The following is an 18,169-nucleotide window of genomic DNA, read 5'->3' as shown; positions in this document are numbered from 1 at the left end:
ATATAAAAAGTAAAAGAGAGGCAAGAGTGGACATTGGACTGCTGAAAAATGACACTGGAGAAGCAGTAATGGGGAACAAAGAAGTGGCAGATGAACTGAGTAAGTATTTTGCATCAGTCTTCACTGTGGAAGACACCAGCAACACGCCAGAAATTCGAGTCAGGAGGCACAAGTGAGTATAGTTGCTATTACTAAGGAGAAGGTGCTAGGGAAGCTGAAAGGTCTGAAGATGAATAAGTCACCTGGACCAGAGGGACTATACTCCAGGGTCTGAAAGAGGTAGTTGAAGAGATTGTGAAGGCATTAGTAGTGATCTTTCAAGAATCACTAGAGTCAGGAATGGTTCCGGAGGACTGAAAAATCACAAATGTCACTCCACTCTTTAAGAAAGGAGAGAGGCAAAAGTCAGGAATTATAGGTCAGTTAGCCTGACTTCAGTGGTTGGTAAGATTTTAGAGTCCATTATTAATGATGAGATTTCGGGGTACTTGGAAGCACATGATAAAATAGGCCGAAGTCAGCATGGTTTCCTTAAGGGGAGATCTTGCCTGACAAATCTGTTGGAATTCTTTGAGGAAGTAACAGGCAGGATAGACAAAGGAGAGTCAGTGGATGTTGTTTACTTAGATATTCGGAAGGCCTTTGACAAGGTGCCACACATGAGGCTGCTAAACAAGACAGGAGCCCATGGTATTACAGGACAGGTACTTGCATGGATAGAAGATTGGCTGACTGGCAGAAGGTGAAGAGTGGGAATAAAGGGGGCTCTTTCTGGTTGGCTGCTGGTGATTAGTGGTATTCTGCAGGTGTCAGTGTTGGGTCCACTACTTTTCATGTTATATGTTAATAACCTGGATGACAGAATTGATGGCTTTGTGGCCAAGTTTGCAGATGATACAAAGATAGGTGGAGGGGTAGGTAGTGTTGAGGTAGCAGGGAGTCAGCAGAAGGACTTGGACAGGTTGGGAGAATGGGCAAAGAAGTGGCAGATGGAATACAGTGTAAGAAAGTATATGGTCATGCACTTTGGGACAAGAAATAAAGGCGTACACTATTTTCTAAATGTGGAGAGAATTCAGAAATCGGAGGTGCAAGGGGACTTGGGATTCCTAGTGCAGGATTCCCTAAAGGTTAACTTGTAGCTTGAGTCAGTAGTAAGGAAGGCAAATGCAATGTTAGCATTTATTTCGAAAGGACTAGAATATAAAAACAAGGATGTAATGCTGAGGATTTATAAGGCATTTTTCAGACCACATTTGGAGTATTGTGAGCAGTTTTGGGCTCCATATTTAAGGAATGATGTGCTGGTATTGGAGAGGGTCCAAAGGAGGTTTACAAGAATGATCCAGGGAATGAAAGGTTAATGTGTGAGGAGCATTTGATGGCTCTGGGCCTGTACTCACTGGAGTTTAAAAGAATGAGGGGGATCTCATTGAGACCTACTGAATATTGAAAAGCCTGGGTAGAGTGGACATGGAGAGGATGTTTCCAGTAGTGGGAGAGTCTAGGACCAGAGGGCACAGCCTCAGAATAAAAGGACATCCCCTTAGAACAGAGATGAGGAGGAATTTCTTTAGCCAGAGGGTGGTGAATCTGTGGAATTCATTGCCATAGGCGGCTGCAGAGGCCAAGTCATTGGGTATATTTAAAGCAGAGGTTGATAGGTTCTTGATTAGTAAGGGCATCAAAGGTTACAGGGAGAAGACAAGAGAGTGGGGTTGAGAGGAAAAAATAAATCAGCCATGAGTGAATGGCAGGAAAGACTCGATAGGCTGAATGGCCTAATTCTGCTCCTATGTCTTACGATCTTACGGTCTTAAAACTGAAAACTCTAGTATTAGTGTTTACTTTTCATTTTTTTTATATAGATAACGCAATAAACGAAGAAACTCAAACATGGAATGTTGACATTGTAATGGCTAAATATTGCCAAATGGCTTCCTCCTATGTAATGAGAAATATGAAATTGGATAATAGGGTCAGAATGTTGTTAATGGCTAAATGTAATGGTTATTTTTGTACAGAGAGCCAGAAACCATATGCTTTTGCAAAATCTGTTTCCTTTTTTCCTTGGATTATCTATGTTTCATTTAGTTTATACTGAGGAGCACATAATTCATTGCACCACAAGATTGTATATTTTATTCACAAAGGATTTATATTCATAAATATTTGTTAGAAAACACGAGAGATGATAGACTGCTGCATCATTAGATATCATAAATATAAGCGGTGATACAAAGGTAGAAGGCAGTGTGGTCTCTGAGGCTTCAGAGGACAAAGGCAGGTTAAGGATCTGGCAGATGATATATAATGTGAAAAAATGTGAGATCATCTACATGGACAGAAAAAAAAATAGAAGGGCAGAGTTTTTAAATGGTGAGAGATTAAAACATATCAGTGTTCAAAGGGGCTGGGTGCCCTTGTACAGAAATCACTGAAAGTTAATAGACAGACCAAGCACTCTCAAAGGCAAGCAGTATGTTGGCCTTTATTGCAAGAGGATCTGAGTCTAAGGGTAGAGGCATCTTGCTCCAATTGTATGGGGCCCTGGTGAGACCACATCTGGAATGTTATGTACAGGTCTAATCTCCGCATCCAATACAGGATGTACTTGTAAAAGATGAAGTGCAGTATAGATTTAATAGATTCAATCCTGGGATAATGGGTATATTGCATGATGAGACATTAAGCAGACTCATTGATATATACAAAAATCTCACAGGTCTTGAGAGGGTAGATGCGGAGTTGATATTTCCTCTTGCTGGGGGATCTAGAACCAGGGTCACACTTTCAAAGTAAGGGGTTAGCCAATTGGAACAGAAATTTCTTCACCCAGTGGGTGGTGAATCTTTTGAATTCTCTACCCAAGTACAGAGGTTCATTTACTGAGACACAGATAAATACAATGTTAGATATTAAGGGAATTAAGAGATACAGGATTCATGCAGGAAAGTAATGCTGGTGTGATTGTATTGAATGTTGGAACCAGGCACAAGGAGCTGAATGGCCTATTCCTGCGTCTATTTATGATACCAATGGATTCACCTGCAGGAGACTTGTCATCTAACTAAGAGTTTGAAATGTTGTGCCTTTTCTTAAACATATCTACTGGTAATTTCTTAATTTCTGGCAACTGTTACTCATAATGATATTGTTTAATTAATAATCTTCATTTAAACCTAAATACAACATAACTAACATTTATTCAAATTAATTATATTTGGAATTAGCTATCTTTTACACAATTGCTCTTGTTCTATTACATCTCAATCTTCCTATCAGTGATTCTCCATCTTTCACTGCACATACAAACATCTGTCTGGAAATTTACTGAGTTTGTGCACAAATCAATTGAATTTCAATGAAAATTAGAACAATGGAAAAATCACAGAATTGCTGTGAGTTGCATGTCCATGATTTTTCCCACCAGGTGTTCTGGGCCTCTGACATGCTAATGCCTGGAGGAGCCTATACATTGCTGTGTCCAATGATGTGTAATGCAATTTTCATTCATTCAGGAACAGGCCTTCAGTGTGGCTGTAAGACCCGCTTCATTGTTTTGCTGGTTCCATTCTGGGATCAGGAACACTCATTAACCTGCTCAATTCTCCATTAAGGTCTTCATCTCCAAGGTTGCGTCTCACCCCAGCTGGTGATAACCCCTAGCAAACATTCCCATCTATCATTTTCCACCTCCCTGATGACCAACCCTCACCCTGATACCGCTACCTATCAAGTGGACACTTCCCCAAACTTTCTCCATATCAGTCCACTGAGAATTATCAATCAATTGACAAACTACTTAACCATTTCATTATTTTTATAAACCAACATTGACCGGGTTAATTTTTAAACACCAAGTACTATAAGCATTTTTAAACAAAAATTGCTTTTTCCTTGAAAGGTTTCAATTATTTCAAAGACAAAAATAAAATAATTTTAGGAATTTTAATAAATTAGTGTCTGTTTTTTTTAAACACTAATAATACAGGGTGTTTGAAATGAACAGTATAATGGTTAATCAAGGTTCAAATAAATTACAATAAAAGACCTTTAATCTGAGACATTTCTTCACAGATGTGACTTGATCTACAGTATTTTTATTTTATTTCCAATTTGGAATATCTGCAGTATTTTGCTTATGTTGCCTTTCGCTATTTTAATACCAGAACTTTATAATCAAGTGTCACAAACCAGCAACAAAAGAAACACACTGAGCATGATTCAGTGTTAAAAACTATTTTATTAATCACTACTTATGATAATACGTAAAATAAAAGTAAAAATGTTAGTATGTTAGAATTCAAAAATGTTAAACCTCGAACGTTAACCCCAAAACTAAACTCTTCGTGTGTGTGTGTGTGACAAAGTCCAAAACTCCCAGTTCCTGAATGGTTCTTAAAGTTCAGTTCCGCAAGCCATAGGGTGAAACATGAGCAAAGGCTTCTTCAACAACCACCATTGTCTGAAGATAAGACGTAGATGTAGAGAACATAGGGAGAGTAGTTATGAAATCCAAATGTTCCACGAAAGAACCCAAACGACACTTCAGTGTTTACTCGGTAGTGACTTCCTCACCCCGAAAAGCATCCGAACCGTGGTTGTCCACACAAATACCTGTTTCCTTCTACAGGTCAGCAACAAAGTGAACTCCACTGGATTACTTCCAATTTCCATACATGGATTTCAGTGGCAGACACAGTTATTGTTTCTCATCCATCGATAGAGAAAACTAGTAGGCTGGTGTCTCTCTCCCTTCTCTCTCTCTCTCTCTTCCTTCGACTGACCTCTTCAACAACGTCATTACGTCCGTTATCTTCTATTGACGTAAGCACGCCACACACACACACTCTCTATCTTAAAGGGACATTCACTGAGTCCGTAACACAAGTTTTGCTTCAATCAATTTATGTTTATGTGGCAACTTTAACATAACAAAGATTCCAAAGCACTTCACAACAGCGATGTCAAATATAATTAGTCATAAGAAAGTAAAGGGCTGAATAATGTTGGATGACCTTATGGAGGATCACAGACAGGAGACTGAAAAGGAGATTATTAGAACAGTTAAATCAAGAGGGAGCAAAGTCAATTGATGAAGAATAAACCAAGGCAGGGATGGAATCAGACAATTTCTCAAGAATTGGACCATTATACTTCCCAAAGCTTAACATATATTCAAAATAGTTAGCTTTGCATTATAGAGACATAATTATAAATTCCTGTAAGTTACCACTGTGGATGTCTCGACCTGAAACGTCAACTATCCTTTTCCGTCCATAGATGCTGCCTGACCTGCTGAGTTGCTCCAGTGCTTTTTGTGTTGCAAACCACTGCTTTTATTGTCATATTTCAAACAATGGCAACACTTCCAACATTATTTTGGCTCGAAAGACAGAATGACAGCAGAATGCCAATGCTGCAAAGACTATAAACATTGAAAACTCATTTTATTCCAGTGTTAGCCAGATATGTTTATGATGTACACTATCTCCTTTAAGATGTAGATATTTACATTAGGCATGTATTTTGGATGCTTTCAGGTTTCCTGATTAGAATATAGAGTGGAAATCTTGCACCTTCAACTACAGCAATTATTGGCTTAAGGAGCATTTTTTTAAGCTCTGCCACGGTTATTTTTAAGTTTGTCTCCATTTCTAGATCTTGTATAAATAAGGCTCGTTTGGCTGACGGATGCAGGTTAATGGATCAGAGACAGTGAATGAATGAATGAATGAATGAAACCTGCCCGGCAGGACGTTCAAACTTCCCGCCTCCCGGTGTGAATTCCGCCGACTGCGCCTGCGCGGGGAAAGAGCGGCGGCAATGTGGCGCAGAGCCTCATGGGCGCGCAGGGGGGGGAAATAAATAAATGAAATAATTGGGAGGGGCGGGTGTGGATTGTGCCGGGGGTGTGAGGGGGTGAAGTGCGGGAAATATGTCGGGTCAGTCAGGGCAGCTGGGGTTGGGGGCGGTTTGGGCGCCGCCTGTGGGGGTATAAAAGGGGCGCGGCCGCCATCATTCGCCCTCAGTCGGTGCCGGCGGCGGATGGGGGAAGGTGGGTGAGGGGCCCTGGGATCGTGGGAGGTGGGCGAGGGCGCGGGTCCCGGGACCGTGGGAGGTGGGCGAGGGGCCCCTCCCCGTAATGGTGAGGGTGAGCGCCCTGTGACCGTGGGAGGTGGGCGACGGCCTCCGTAATTGTGTGAGGAGGGTGAGGGCCCCGTGGGTGAGGGCGCGGGTCCCGTCCCCGTGACGGTGGCCCGGGACCTCGGGTTCCCTTTTCCCCCGGAGCCGCTCTCGTTGGGAGGGGTTTGCGCCTGCCCTCGGACTCGCTCTCCCTGGGGCCGCGGCCAAAGGAACACAGGCTCTGCTTCCATCGCTGCAGGCTGCCCGTTGCACCGATGATAATGAGGCCTGTAACACATGCCCGGGGGTGCTCCCCGGCCGACCCCACCCACCAGCTTGTGTCCCCTGCTCCCGGTCAGGTCCTTCTCCTGTTTTATGTTCCTTGTGCTTTCACTGCCGTGACTGGTACTGAAGAGGCTGCAACAACTTAATGAAAAGGCCTGGAAGACCGCTGCCAGATCTGTGAAGGGAGAAGCGTTGATGTTTCAGGTCGGTGGCCTCTCTTCAGAAGTAACAAACGATCCGCTGGAGGAATTCGGCGGGTCGAGCAGCATCTGTGTGAGGAATGGGTCGAAACTCCGCACCAGGACCCCAAAACGTCCAACAATTCCTTTCCTCCCACAGGTGCTACCCGACCAGCTGAGTTCCTCCCGCAGATTGTTTGCTACTTGTGAAGAAAGGCTGATAGTTGCTCCTGATTCCAGCAGTCTCTTGTGTCTCTGGCCTTCAGAATCGACCCAAAGGTCAACAAACAAAATAACCCAAATGCTGCTTGACCCACTGAGTGATTCCAGCATCTTTTTTCACCCCTTGTTTCAGATTCTCTGCTACATTACAGAGAGTTGGTGGTCTGGTTCCAGCTGTTCAAGTGGTCAAAGTTGCCCCAATTTTCAAATTTGCCCACTTACTGTTTTGGCAATTTTCTTCTGTCAAACCATTAACAAAAATTGATGTTTTGCCACATTGATTCTACAATTAAGTTGCATGTCCATCTTTCAGCATTAATATAATTCTGTTAGTATAACTTAAATTTTTGATTTAATTACTGATCTGCTTGTAAGCATGAATTTTCATTTTGTAACTGCCTGCCACATTCTCGTTCTCTTAATTCTACCTGTTATTCCATTATGGCCACTGAAGCATTTTTTTGCAATGCTTCAGACTGCAGTGCAGTCTTTGCTCAATTCTGCTGTTTTGTGCTGCTTGTATTTATTATCACCATGAATACTGTTACTCTGCAAGCTTCATGGAAACAAGGAAATTCACTGCACCCTTGAGTCGATGATAATGCACTAATCTGACATCTAAAGTGGCACATCAAAATGCTTCTATATCTGGAAAGGCTCTTCTAGTGGCCTGTAGGCAAGAAATGTATGACTTCCAGTCAAATCTTTCAAGCTTGTCAATATTCACCAGTATGACGTGCCAACAACTCAGTGCTGGAAACATTCAGCAGATAAAATGTGTGGAAAGAGAAACAGTTGATGTTTCGAGTCAAAACCTTTCATCAGATATCCCTAATTCAGATTGTCTCAAAACCATAATACTTAAATCCATTTCTGGATATTGAGTCTTTGACCTGAAATATTAACTTTTTTCTTTTCACATAGTTACTTTTGCTTATGGGAGCTTCATAAATTTAATGTAGTGTGCATTGCCTCTAAAAGATCATTTTAAACCTGGTATTTGAATCAACTTTTATCCAAAGCTGTTTAGAGTGGATTGTGCTTTGGACACTTGGAATTCTGAATTTGTATTGGTGCTGGTTGTGGGGTGTTATGGTTTTCTTCCATTTGGCCCAATAACCTAGGGAGATTTGCTTACTGTTAATCTGTTTGAATGCACTAATATTCTATAGTGGAATATAGAAATATTAGGATTTTGTATGACTGTATTTGCCTATTCTCTTAATAATAATTGAAAACCATTTGTGTGGTGACTGAACAAATGGTAAGTCCATTTATTGAAGATACTGCAGATATTTATATAGTGGGTGTTTGGGATAAATTCCGGGTTGTTCCACAGACACTAAGGCTGTGTACAACAATTAGTGTTGTGGAGCCCATTTTTTAATCAATTAACTATGATGGGGTTTCGCATTCTTGTGGAAATTAAATTAATTGTGCTAAATCGAATCTTCCTCCCTGAAATCTGCAAAAAGTAGAATCGTTGGATTGAGATGCTTGAACCAAGATCAATTGCAGCAGTTTCAGAATGTGCAGTATACAGGTGAGAAATAGTACATCATAGAAAAATCTTGTGACCAGCATGCAGTTCAGAGTTTTGTCTTTTTAAATAGATAAATCTAGAACAGAGTGCTGAAAGTAATCTTTCTTTGCAACCCATATCTGGTTATACCTTGCCAGTTGTGTTACTATCAAGAAAGGACACGTAATTGTTTTTCTCAATACCACATCACTATTTAATATTTCTGGATTTTTTGCCAAATTAAAATGTATAACGTCGACCTGAAGTATTTCTATGGGGCAATCATGCAAATGATACAGGAAAGTTAATTATTCACTTTCTCTTGCCTATTTAAAGATGTACAAGACTGCCATTGTCCAAAAGTGAAGACCTGCAGAATGATAGTGCGAATACATGGTAATTTCTGTTTGCTTCAATAAAGGTCAACATTTGTATTACAGTTTTCATCAAGTAAAAGGTGCTAGAAAGCAGTGGCTAGATTGATGCTTAAACAGCAATGGAAGATTTTTTTCGATTTCAATCCAAATGTGTAAATTTTCTAATACTTTGACAAATTGAAGTAGTGTTGCTCAGTTGCAGTCCAATAACCTATATTATATGAGAATCTGCTGTTTGCAATGTAATGTAAAATTAGGTGAACTCTATACATGTTTTTTCTTGACTGTTAATAAGAAACTTAAGCTCACTTTTTACAGTTCAGGGCTTCTTGAATTTGTAACTAGTATTAAATTGCATCTTTGCATTGCAATCACTTGAGATGTCAATTTTCATCAACCTTCACCTCTCCCATTTTAAGTTGTGATGAGTGCCAAAATGTTCAACTGCTCTGATTGACAGTGAATGACTAGGCCTTCTGAACATGCCACAGACTGTCTCCTGAATACCTACCAGTTTCTTGATGCAAAATCAATATCTTAGTGTTTTAACTAAGGTTTTATAATACCTCTGACAAAATAGTATCTGAATGTTTTCATCTTAATTACTCTAGACAAGATCACACCACCTGGAAACTGGGATTCTGAGAGCAGCCTAACTACTGAGGTGAGTATCTACAGTTAATCCACCGACTAAAATACTTCAGCATAATTGAAATAGCTTTGTGGTATCTTAGTGGTATATAAAGTGCATTCTATAAAGTGTAGCACTACATGGAGATTCACAAAAAAAGGCACTGAAACTAAAGATTTCACTGTGAAATCTGGCAAGTAATGGATTATGAAATAGAAAAACAGAAGTGTATGGTAGCACCACACTTCTGATAATTTCTCAGAATTACTACAATGCCAGATATAGAAAAGTCTAATTTTGTATTGAGGTTGTTTCAGTTTTACACAGACTTAGACCAATGTGAGGATGTTAAATTGCTGGTAGAATAGGACTTTGGGGTGGATCTATCAATGATTACAGTACTGGGATGAAAAGCAGTGTGTCAGTTTTACATTCATACACAAACAAAATTAAATCGAATTTTTGACTGAGATTAGCAGAAACTGAAATGCAGGTCAACGCTGACAAATCCTCAGAGTGAGAAGAAAACTTGAATAATTGAGATTGGAGAAAGACACCGTTGAAGTAGTTGATCTATTTGTACTTCCAACTGTGGACTTTGATATTAGAGATTAAGGTGTCTGAGAAATTTTCGGAACAGTGTCTTGCTTCTGGGGTTTGACTAGAGTGAGACACAGGCATGTTGTTCCTCAGTATGTACACAAAGATCAACTTGAAAACAATTCATTCATGCTGAGTGAAGTGCCTTTCTATTCTAGCCCACTTTCCTGATTTTTGGCCCATTCCTCTATTCCTTTCTCCTCCGTGTACCTGTCGAAATGCTTTTAAACCATCAGAGGGGAAGTACAGGAGCCTGAAGACCCTCGCTCATCGTTTCAGGAACAGTTTCTTCCCCTCCGCCATCAGACTCCTGAACGGTCCATGACCCCATGAACACTACCTCATTATTCCTCTTTTGCACTATATTTATTTTTGTAACTTGAAGTAATTTTTGTCTAGCACTGTACTGCTGCTGCAAACCAACAAATTTCACAACGTGTCAGTGATAATAAACCTGATTCTGATCATACCTGCTTCAAGTTGCCCCTCAGCCTCCTGAATTCCAGTGAGAGCAATCCTGGCCTATCCAGTCTTGGATTCCAGGTAACATCCTGGTGAATCTAATGCACTTAGCACTACTGCGTCCTTTCTGTGGTGTTGTGACCAGAACTGTGCACAATATGCCAAGTGTGGCCTATCCAATGTTAGTACAGTTGCACCATGTCCCAACTCTTATACGCAGTGCGCCTGCCTGTGAAGGCAAGCAAGCTGAATGCTTTCACCACCCTTGTTGCTGTTTTCAGGGAGCTGTGAACTTGCATCCCAGTCTCTGTGCATCCATGCTTCTAAGGTCCCTGCCATTTGCTACACATTTCTGGCTGGTATTGGATGACAAAATGCATTACCTTGCTTGCCTAGATTAAATTCTATCTGCCACTGCTTTGCCCAACTTCCCAGCTGATCTAGGTCCCTCTGCAGCTCTGGGCAATCTGTTGTGTATAGGAGCTTAGTACTCATTTACTACAATGCAAGATGTAGAAGAGTCTAATTTTGTATTGTTTGCCAATGTGACTTGAAATTAAGTGGGACCTAAGAATGGAAATGAGGTCTATCCCAACTATTTCTTTATAATAGATTTGTGTTGTTGGAAATGCCTCAAAGAATAAATTTGTAGTGTTCGCTTTACCCATTGGACTATTGCTGTTAGCCCTTTGGGATTAATCTACAAAACATTTGCTTGTTAACCCATGAGAATGGTACAAAGTTGGTTGAGATTTGCCAGTAATTCAGAAAGAACATGTAATAATCTTAAAACAATGTTATGAAATGAAGGTTTACAGAATTGAATTTTTGTTTTTAAGCTGCGTTGAATTCATCTCCACTTCAGTTCAGATGTTCTGCAGAAGATGCATTTCTGGCCACTTGGTAATCAGGTAAGAGGTTGAAACCATGCTCTAGCAATGTTTGCTGTTCCATGAGGATATGATGTTACTTCCCTTTTGGAAGGTAGTTGTCAAATACATTTGGATTATTTCTCATCCTCAAGCTTGTGCATTTGGTCTTTGGGCCAGATTGTACAGACAAAGCCTGCAGTTGCCAGGTTTGGCTTGCTGGCCTACAGCATTCAAGGGACCAGTAGCAGAGCCTTGAGCATCAGAAACCCTATTCACAAAATGCCCCTGAAAACTTGGACAGCTGTCCAAACTCTGGTCTCTGAATGCCTTGCCTAATGTAGGTTGATCTGATTTGAGGGGGGGGGGGGGGGGGGGAGAGAGAATCTTGCTGGCCCTTGCTGCAAAGTTCTAGCTAGTATCAAGAATGGTTTGTAACGGTTTACTTTTCTAATGTTATTTTTGATAAAATAATATCCCATTAGTATAAAATTTGGTTGATTGCAGTACTAATAGTCCATTTCAGTTGCTGGTGTTCATTAGCTTGTGTAATTTAGTCCCATAATCATAGGTTTGCTCAAATGCCAGTTCTGTTGTGATGATTTTCTGTTCAACTGCTGTGTGAAAGAAAGTGTGCATATTTCAATGTGCTGAACAGAACTGCAGTGGCCAGTAGTTGGTTTGTTGACTTTTAACCTTTCATGCTACAAGTATGTTGGATCTAATGTGGTGTCTTATTCTTTAAAGGTTGGATCACTTCCTTTCTGTTTGAGGTATGTGTTATTCTTGAAGCTAGAGTGAAAATGTCCTTAGTGTCAGATTAGTCCCTGTAATAATCATTAGTTTTGATTTTACAAGTATAATTAAATTTAAACTTGAACTGAAGTACGTTGAATATTGAAGGTGGTGAATCTAACTTAAACACCAGTGTTCTAATATTGGATGCAACTTGTATTTGGAACTTAATGTTTACATGCTTTAAGGTGCATTTTGTTAAATTGCACTGTTGTATCTGCACCCAGCAGTACTTCCTGATGGGTTGTTCATAAAGCAGTGCTACAGTAATTCATCATTTGGCATCGTTGGTTGGCATGCTGAATATGTTTGTTGACCTGGTATTTTTTGTTGATACACAAGCCACTATTTTAAACTAATAAACTTGTATAACAAAGACATTTTGCTCACCCTACAATTTTATTTATAGGTGTTTGAATAATATGCATCAACAGAAATGATCACTGGATTGTGCTTGAAGAGGTGAGTTGGTTCTTGTGGGGGGGGGGGGGAGAATGCTATAATTTATGTTAATTAAGGTAACTGATCTTAGTGTTACTGAAGGTGAATATGCTGATTTGGCTGGCAAAGTAACTTCTGTTTAAAATAACTGGTCACTTACCAAGGCTATCAGAAATGCAGTTTCTGGTCTGCTGTGGAGATGACCATAAAGTAAAGCAATCCCAGCTGGTTGTAGTTGTTCTTTGTAACACAACTGGTTGGGAACACTTAATTGTCACCTTTTCAATACCATTTACTTTCTAAAGGCATTTCCTTTTTTTTTGATGCCTCATTTGGAACTATTTGGGCAAAGATTTTAACCCAGTCAAATCTTGTTTTCATTGTTCATTTTGTTATACTGGTGCAACAGTTGGACAAGTGGTGCAGCTTCCCCTACAGCCTGCTGCTGTTTGTCTAAAATATGTGGGAACAAGATGCTATTAGCTGTTTTGGGAATAACTGGATGTTGCTGTCAGTTCCAGAACATTGTTTTTAATGTGCCTTATTTTATTTGGATTGTCCACAGGTTGAAGGAGTCACACAAGTAGAAGATTTGATGGTGAATGATGTTTGGGGGGAAATTTCCCTTTTCTAGAAAAACTAGGTAATTGCTCTTGAAACCTTATTAAAATTGTGAGTTTCATGTACTTGCTGTTTTAAAGGAAGCAGCTTGTTAAAGCAGAGGTCATTTCAAAGGGAGTTTTTGGACATAAATCCACCAACTCTCAACGCAATGACCAAATAGTATCATCCTGTGTTTAGTTACTGCGGACTTGTGTTTTGCAGTCTATGCTCGCAGGATACAGTTTGTACTGTCTCTGTTACCTACCAAGAGGTGGTAACATCATCCACTTAAATGTAAATTCCAAAACCTGCAACTTTTGAAAGAATAGGTTGTCAATTTGAGGTAGTTTTCTTGATTTGAATGTTGGCTTGGTCCACATGCTCTTATTGCTGATACACATAGCTGGGTTACAGTTGTTTGTTAAAGTCTCTTAATATGCAAAAGCTACTGTCTAACATGGAAATTTGTTCCATTTTGTTTTATTATAGTGACTTCAGTGTGCCTCTGTTCTGGCTGCACATTTAGTGAATGGGCAAATTTCTTTCACACTCCTTCATAAATTTTGCCAAACAATTCAAATTGTTTTTACTTCATTGCTTTTAGGGAGACTTGGAAAAACAGAAGACTGAACAATGAACTTTGGAGCCACTGATTCACAGCAGTTCAACCTATACCATTATTGGACTCTAGTAGGTCTGAAAATTTGATGTGGTGGCTTTGAATTGCTACATCTTTCAAGGAAAGCATTGATCAAGAAATTGGAAATCCACTGAGTTTACAAATTGCTCAACTTTATGTAAAAGTATATAGGTCATAATTTTGTGTCAGGTTTGTGTGAAGTCAAAATGAAAATAAAGGAATTATTTAAGTCTGAACTGCTTGCTGCTTTATGGTTTGGAATGCATTGGTAAATGAAAGCTAATAAAATTCAAATGTGCTTTTTTTTATATATAAAGGTCACTTGTAAGTCCATTGTGCTAAAATTGTTCATTGAATGGCAACCTTTTTTTAAAAAAAACAAAACCTAGTCTATTCACCCCACCCTGACTATTGATTTGAATTGGAAGCCAGGTTTTCATGAGACCCATATGTCCTTGGAACACCTTAGGGTTGTGGGTGAGGATGTGTAAACAGTTATTTATTCAGGATGGTCAATTACTGGTTACTTTCCAGATTGTAGAGGGAAAGTATAAATGGAGTATGTACTGGACTGAATTTTGAATTTATTTTTGAGCATGCAGTTCATTTTCCCACCAGTGCACTGCAATTAAAGGCCTACTACACTTTAAATGAGACTTGTAGTTGCTTAATCATTTACAGTAACAAGAGGGAAGTTGAGTTTTTGCCATTTAATGCAGAAAATTGCAAACCTAATTTTGGGGTGCTGAGTACTAATTGGTACTATATTTGAGGGCCAAATTCAGAAGTAGGACCTGTCATAAAATTGTTCAGCACTGAATTTAATTGCCATATACAAGCTAATTGCTTATCCAAAGACTTGTTTTGTGTGGAATAAACTTGCACAAAGATGTCAGGTATTCTGTTACAGGGCTAAGAAATCCAAACTGCATAAGTAATAGAGCTAAATTGCCATTATATGGATTGACTGTAGTTATAATCTTGAGCATCGCTATTGAGTGTAACGTGCCAGGTACAGCAGTGAAATGTGCCACTGGAGGGCAGTAACAGTCCCTCAATGGTCCAGATGGAGAATTGCCTGTTTAGTGGTATAAGCAATTTTTATCAATCTCTAGTCTAAGCACTTTGCATTCAAGTCAGTAAAGTGAAAATGCTTGGTTAGTGGATCTGATTTTTGAAGGGTGGGGGGGGGGGGGGGGAAATTCTACCCAAGATTCTCAAATTCTACCCAAGATTCTCAAATTCTACCCAAGTTTCAAAGGTGAAGAAACCACAGATTGGTTTCTGAGATGGCACTTCAGTTTTTATTTGTATTTGTACCCTAAATACATCACTAAAGTGCTGCTTTGTCAAGCATAAGCTCTGCCAAGGCTGCTTACTGTCAACATGGCATTTTGTGACTGAGCACAGCTCTACAAAGTTTGTTTGTCAGTATTTCATTGTCATGAAAAATAGACTTTATACACTGGGATTTGTCTTCATTCATTTCTAAAGTGGGGTACAAATGCAGAATCAGGCCCAGAGTATGTCTTGTATACCTTTTGCTCTATTTAGGATTCTCCTATTGGTTGTTCTCTAAAACACAATACAAAAGGGCATTCCCATGGAGCTAACTAGCAATGAAGCTTGAGAACAGTTGTTGCAAAGAACCCCAATGCCAGCTGAAAAGTGGTTCAAAAATAGTTCTAAAACACCAAATAATGACTTTTTCTTTATTCAAGGACAAAACCTTTTTTTTAAATGCTGGATGGGGTATTGGTTTAACATCTAAAAGATCTTTTTCTAAGGACGAGGGTGTTGAACTCGGGGCAGAGTTTTGGGGTGTGAGGGTGGTGAATATCTGGAACAAACTGCCAGAGGTGGAGGCAGATACAATGTTTATGAGGTATTGGAATAGGAAAGGTATAAAGAAGTATGGCTCTAATGTTTAGATGGATGAGGTGGGCTCCAAAGGCCCATTTTTACCATATCTTTCTATGATTCTAACTTCCCTCAGTACTACACTGGAATATTGGTTTGGATTTCTCGAGTGGGGCTTGATTTCATAACCTCTTGATAGATCTGAGACTGCTACCAACTAAGGTGCAGCCAAGCAGCTAACACAGAAGCCTGTCTAGTAATATATGTGACAGGGATTTTGATAGTTCTACCCTCCTCACTAAAACACACTCACTAGCTGTGGGTTACAAATCACAAAGAAAAAAATATAAGACAAACCACATAAGTTCTTCAGCTAGTTGGTGTAGATTGCAGGACAATTAGTTTCCCTGAATCTCCTGATAAAAAATATTCCAATGTAATCAATCAAGAGCCAAAGTGGTTGGCAGCAAGAAGGTGTCCCTTGAACTGGTTGTCACTTTCAGTCTATTCATGCTATGAAAGGGATACCACACAGCATTTATGAGCTGCCCAGAAATTTTACAGCATGCTCACAGTAGATGGCACCATCTGGAAAGAATTACAGCCCGGCATTCCACAGCCAAAAAAGATCATCTCAGAATCAGTGCAGAAAAACAGCGTGATCTGAAATGGTAGTTTATACCAAAACCATTTATTCTTCAGGGAATTGGACAAAAGGAACCAATAAAATAGGCTGTAATTTAGTTGTTGCATAATTGAACTGTTTTAGTTCACTAAATAGTACAGATCAAGTGTTAAGTGTTTGGAAAAAAAATTTCTGGTTATTCCTTATTTTTAGTTGAAGCTTTACCAATAAAGGAGTTCTTGAATTTTGTATTCCATACAGCAACACTTTGTTTCACAGCTTTGAGATTATATTTAGTATGGATACTTTGATGACATCATGTGAGCCAGAAATTTTAAAAGGAGTTTTTAATGTCTTTTATGGTTTAAACTCAGTCAGCTTCTGAAGTTTTACCTCATGGGCTTTAATTTTTCAAATCCCAGGCAGACTTTGGAATGCACTTAGCTGGTAAAGGAAGAGATTTAAGAGGTGAAATAATCGGCTGAGTATTCAGTCAGACTTTCAAATGTGTAATCGTAATTACATGATCGGTGATGTAGTGTAAAATATTTAATGAAAATCACACTACTTCTTCAATCTCCTCTCTACTCTCACCCCCCCCCCCCCTTGTGGTTCTGTGGCTATGTGTTATTATGTGGTACTTCATCCATATAGTTATTCTTCAGGTGTGAGTCTAAAGACCGATTAAGTACTTAGGCTTCACTGAGAGAGACTAAATTTATCCAACCCTAGTTGCTATGTAAGAAGTGGTGCTGAGCCTTCTCAAACTTATTTAATTTCAAAAATAAACTTTATTCATAATAAAAAATATATACAGAAGAAGAAAGAGTGCAAAACTTTTACATTCCTGGTCATTATATTCAGTTGTGTTAACTTATGTACCACTTATATGTCTCCCTGGGATGATACACCCTTTCATTGTTTGAAGGGCTTACCCATCCAACTCAGCCCCTCCATGTGTGGTAGTGGAAGGAACCCAGACTATGGTCCCTCCCCACAGAGCCTTTGCATTGGCTGCATCAAGCTTCAGTGCGTCCCTCAGCACGTACTGCAGCCTGGAATGTGCCAGTCGGCAGCATTCCCTTAAGGACATCTCAATGTGCTGGAAGACCAAGTTGATGAGCTTCCAGCAGCACTTGATGTCTGTCTTGGTGTGTGCCTCTGGGAACAGCCCATAGATCAGAGAGTCCTCTGTTACACAGCTGCTAGGAATGAACCGAGGTAAGGAACCTTGCATCCTTCTCCACACCCTCTTCTTGAACTCCTGTACTCCATGGTTGCAATGGTTTGTTACAACTGTATGGTTTGTTTGGCCCTCTCAAAGGTTAGTTAAGCGTCAACCACGTTATTACGGTGAGGTTCTGCTGTAAGTCACAGAGACAGTAACCCACTGGATTGAAAATAATGGTGCCAGGTTGGACTGCCTTACAACAAAAGCATCATGCAGCAACCGGCAGGGTGGGCCTTTACTTGATTCTGTGCTGCTGCTTGAGGAAAAAAGTGGATTTTACCTGACTGGAATCTTGTGGTTAATAAAATTGATGAAAGTAGTTTTGTTCCTTCAGTTAATGGCTCCTGACATGCAGTAAAGCTGCAGGGTCAAAATGAAAAGGCAGTGAATTCAACAATAATGATACAGTGTGCCAAGCTGTCCTTAATATTTGCCAGCACTTCAATAGAGAATTGAGGCTCTTCAAGGGTCAGTGAGTTTGGGACTTTCTCACCTGCACATTTGCAGCATAGAAGTCAGCTACTGACTAGAGATCAAATGCTGCTCCACTGTTGCACCCAGCACTGAGACCAGGGGTGGAGCTGGTTGTGCTCAGTGAGGGACCAGATACACTTTGCTTCTCGCTCCTCACCCTTATACAAGTCATTTGAAATGGATTGCCAATCTGGATTGAAAAGGCAATTATATAGTATACTCTT

The 18,169-nt window shown here is 39.9% G+C and overlaps 1 long non-coding RNA gene and 3 other non-coding genes across 4 annotated transcripts; all 4 read left to right on the top strand.

Annotated features, from left to right (window-relative positions):
• Positions 1 to 6,646: 6,646 nt before the first annotated feature.
• Positions 6,647 to 14,411, top strand: LOC127581288 (uncharacterized). Its single transcript, XR_007957932.1, has 8 exons — positions 6,647 to 8,358; positions 8,674 to 8,733; positions 9,326 to 9,378; positions 11,247 to 11,318; positions 12,024 to 12,049; positions 12,481 to 12,533; positions 13,078 to 13,155; positions 13,720 to 14,411. It is a non-coding gene; the product is annotated as an uncharacterized LOC127581288 (long non-coding RNA).
• Positions 10,986 to 11,120, top strand: LOC127581541 (small nucleolar RNA SNORA18). The gene has a single exon (XR_007957968.1). It is a non-coding gene; the product is annotated as a small nucleolar RNA SNORA18 (small nucleolar RNA).
• On the top strand, positions 12,276 to 12,412 carry LOC127581537 (small nucleolar RNA SNORA8). The gene has a single exon (XR_007957964.1). It is a non-coding gene; the product is annotated as a small nucleolar RNA SNORA8 (small nucleolar RNA).
• Positions 12,662 to 12,781, top strand: LOC127581540 (small nucleolar RNA SNORA32). The gene has a single exon (XR_007957967.1). It is a non-coding gene; the product is annotated as a small nucleolar RNA SNORA32 (small nucleolar RNA).
• Positions 14,412 to 18,169: the final 3,758 nt, after the last annotated feature.

This window comes from Pristis pectinata, chromosome 21 (genome assembly GCF_009764475.1).
Source record: "Pristis pectinata isolate sPriPec2 chromosome 21, sPriPec2.1.pri, whole genome shotgun sequence".
Taxonomy (NCBI): Eukaryota; Metazoa; Chordata; class Chondrichthyes; order Rhinopristiformes; family Pristidae; genus Pristis; species Pristis pectinata.
The sequence above is the reverse complement of the archived record's forward strand: the minus strand, read 5'-3'. Positions and strand labels throughout refer to the sequence as shown.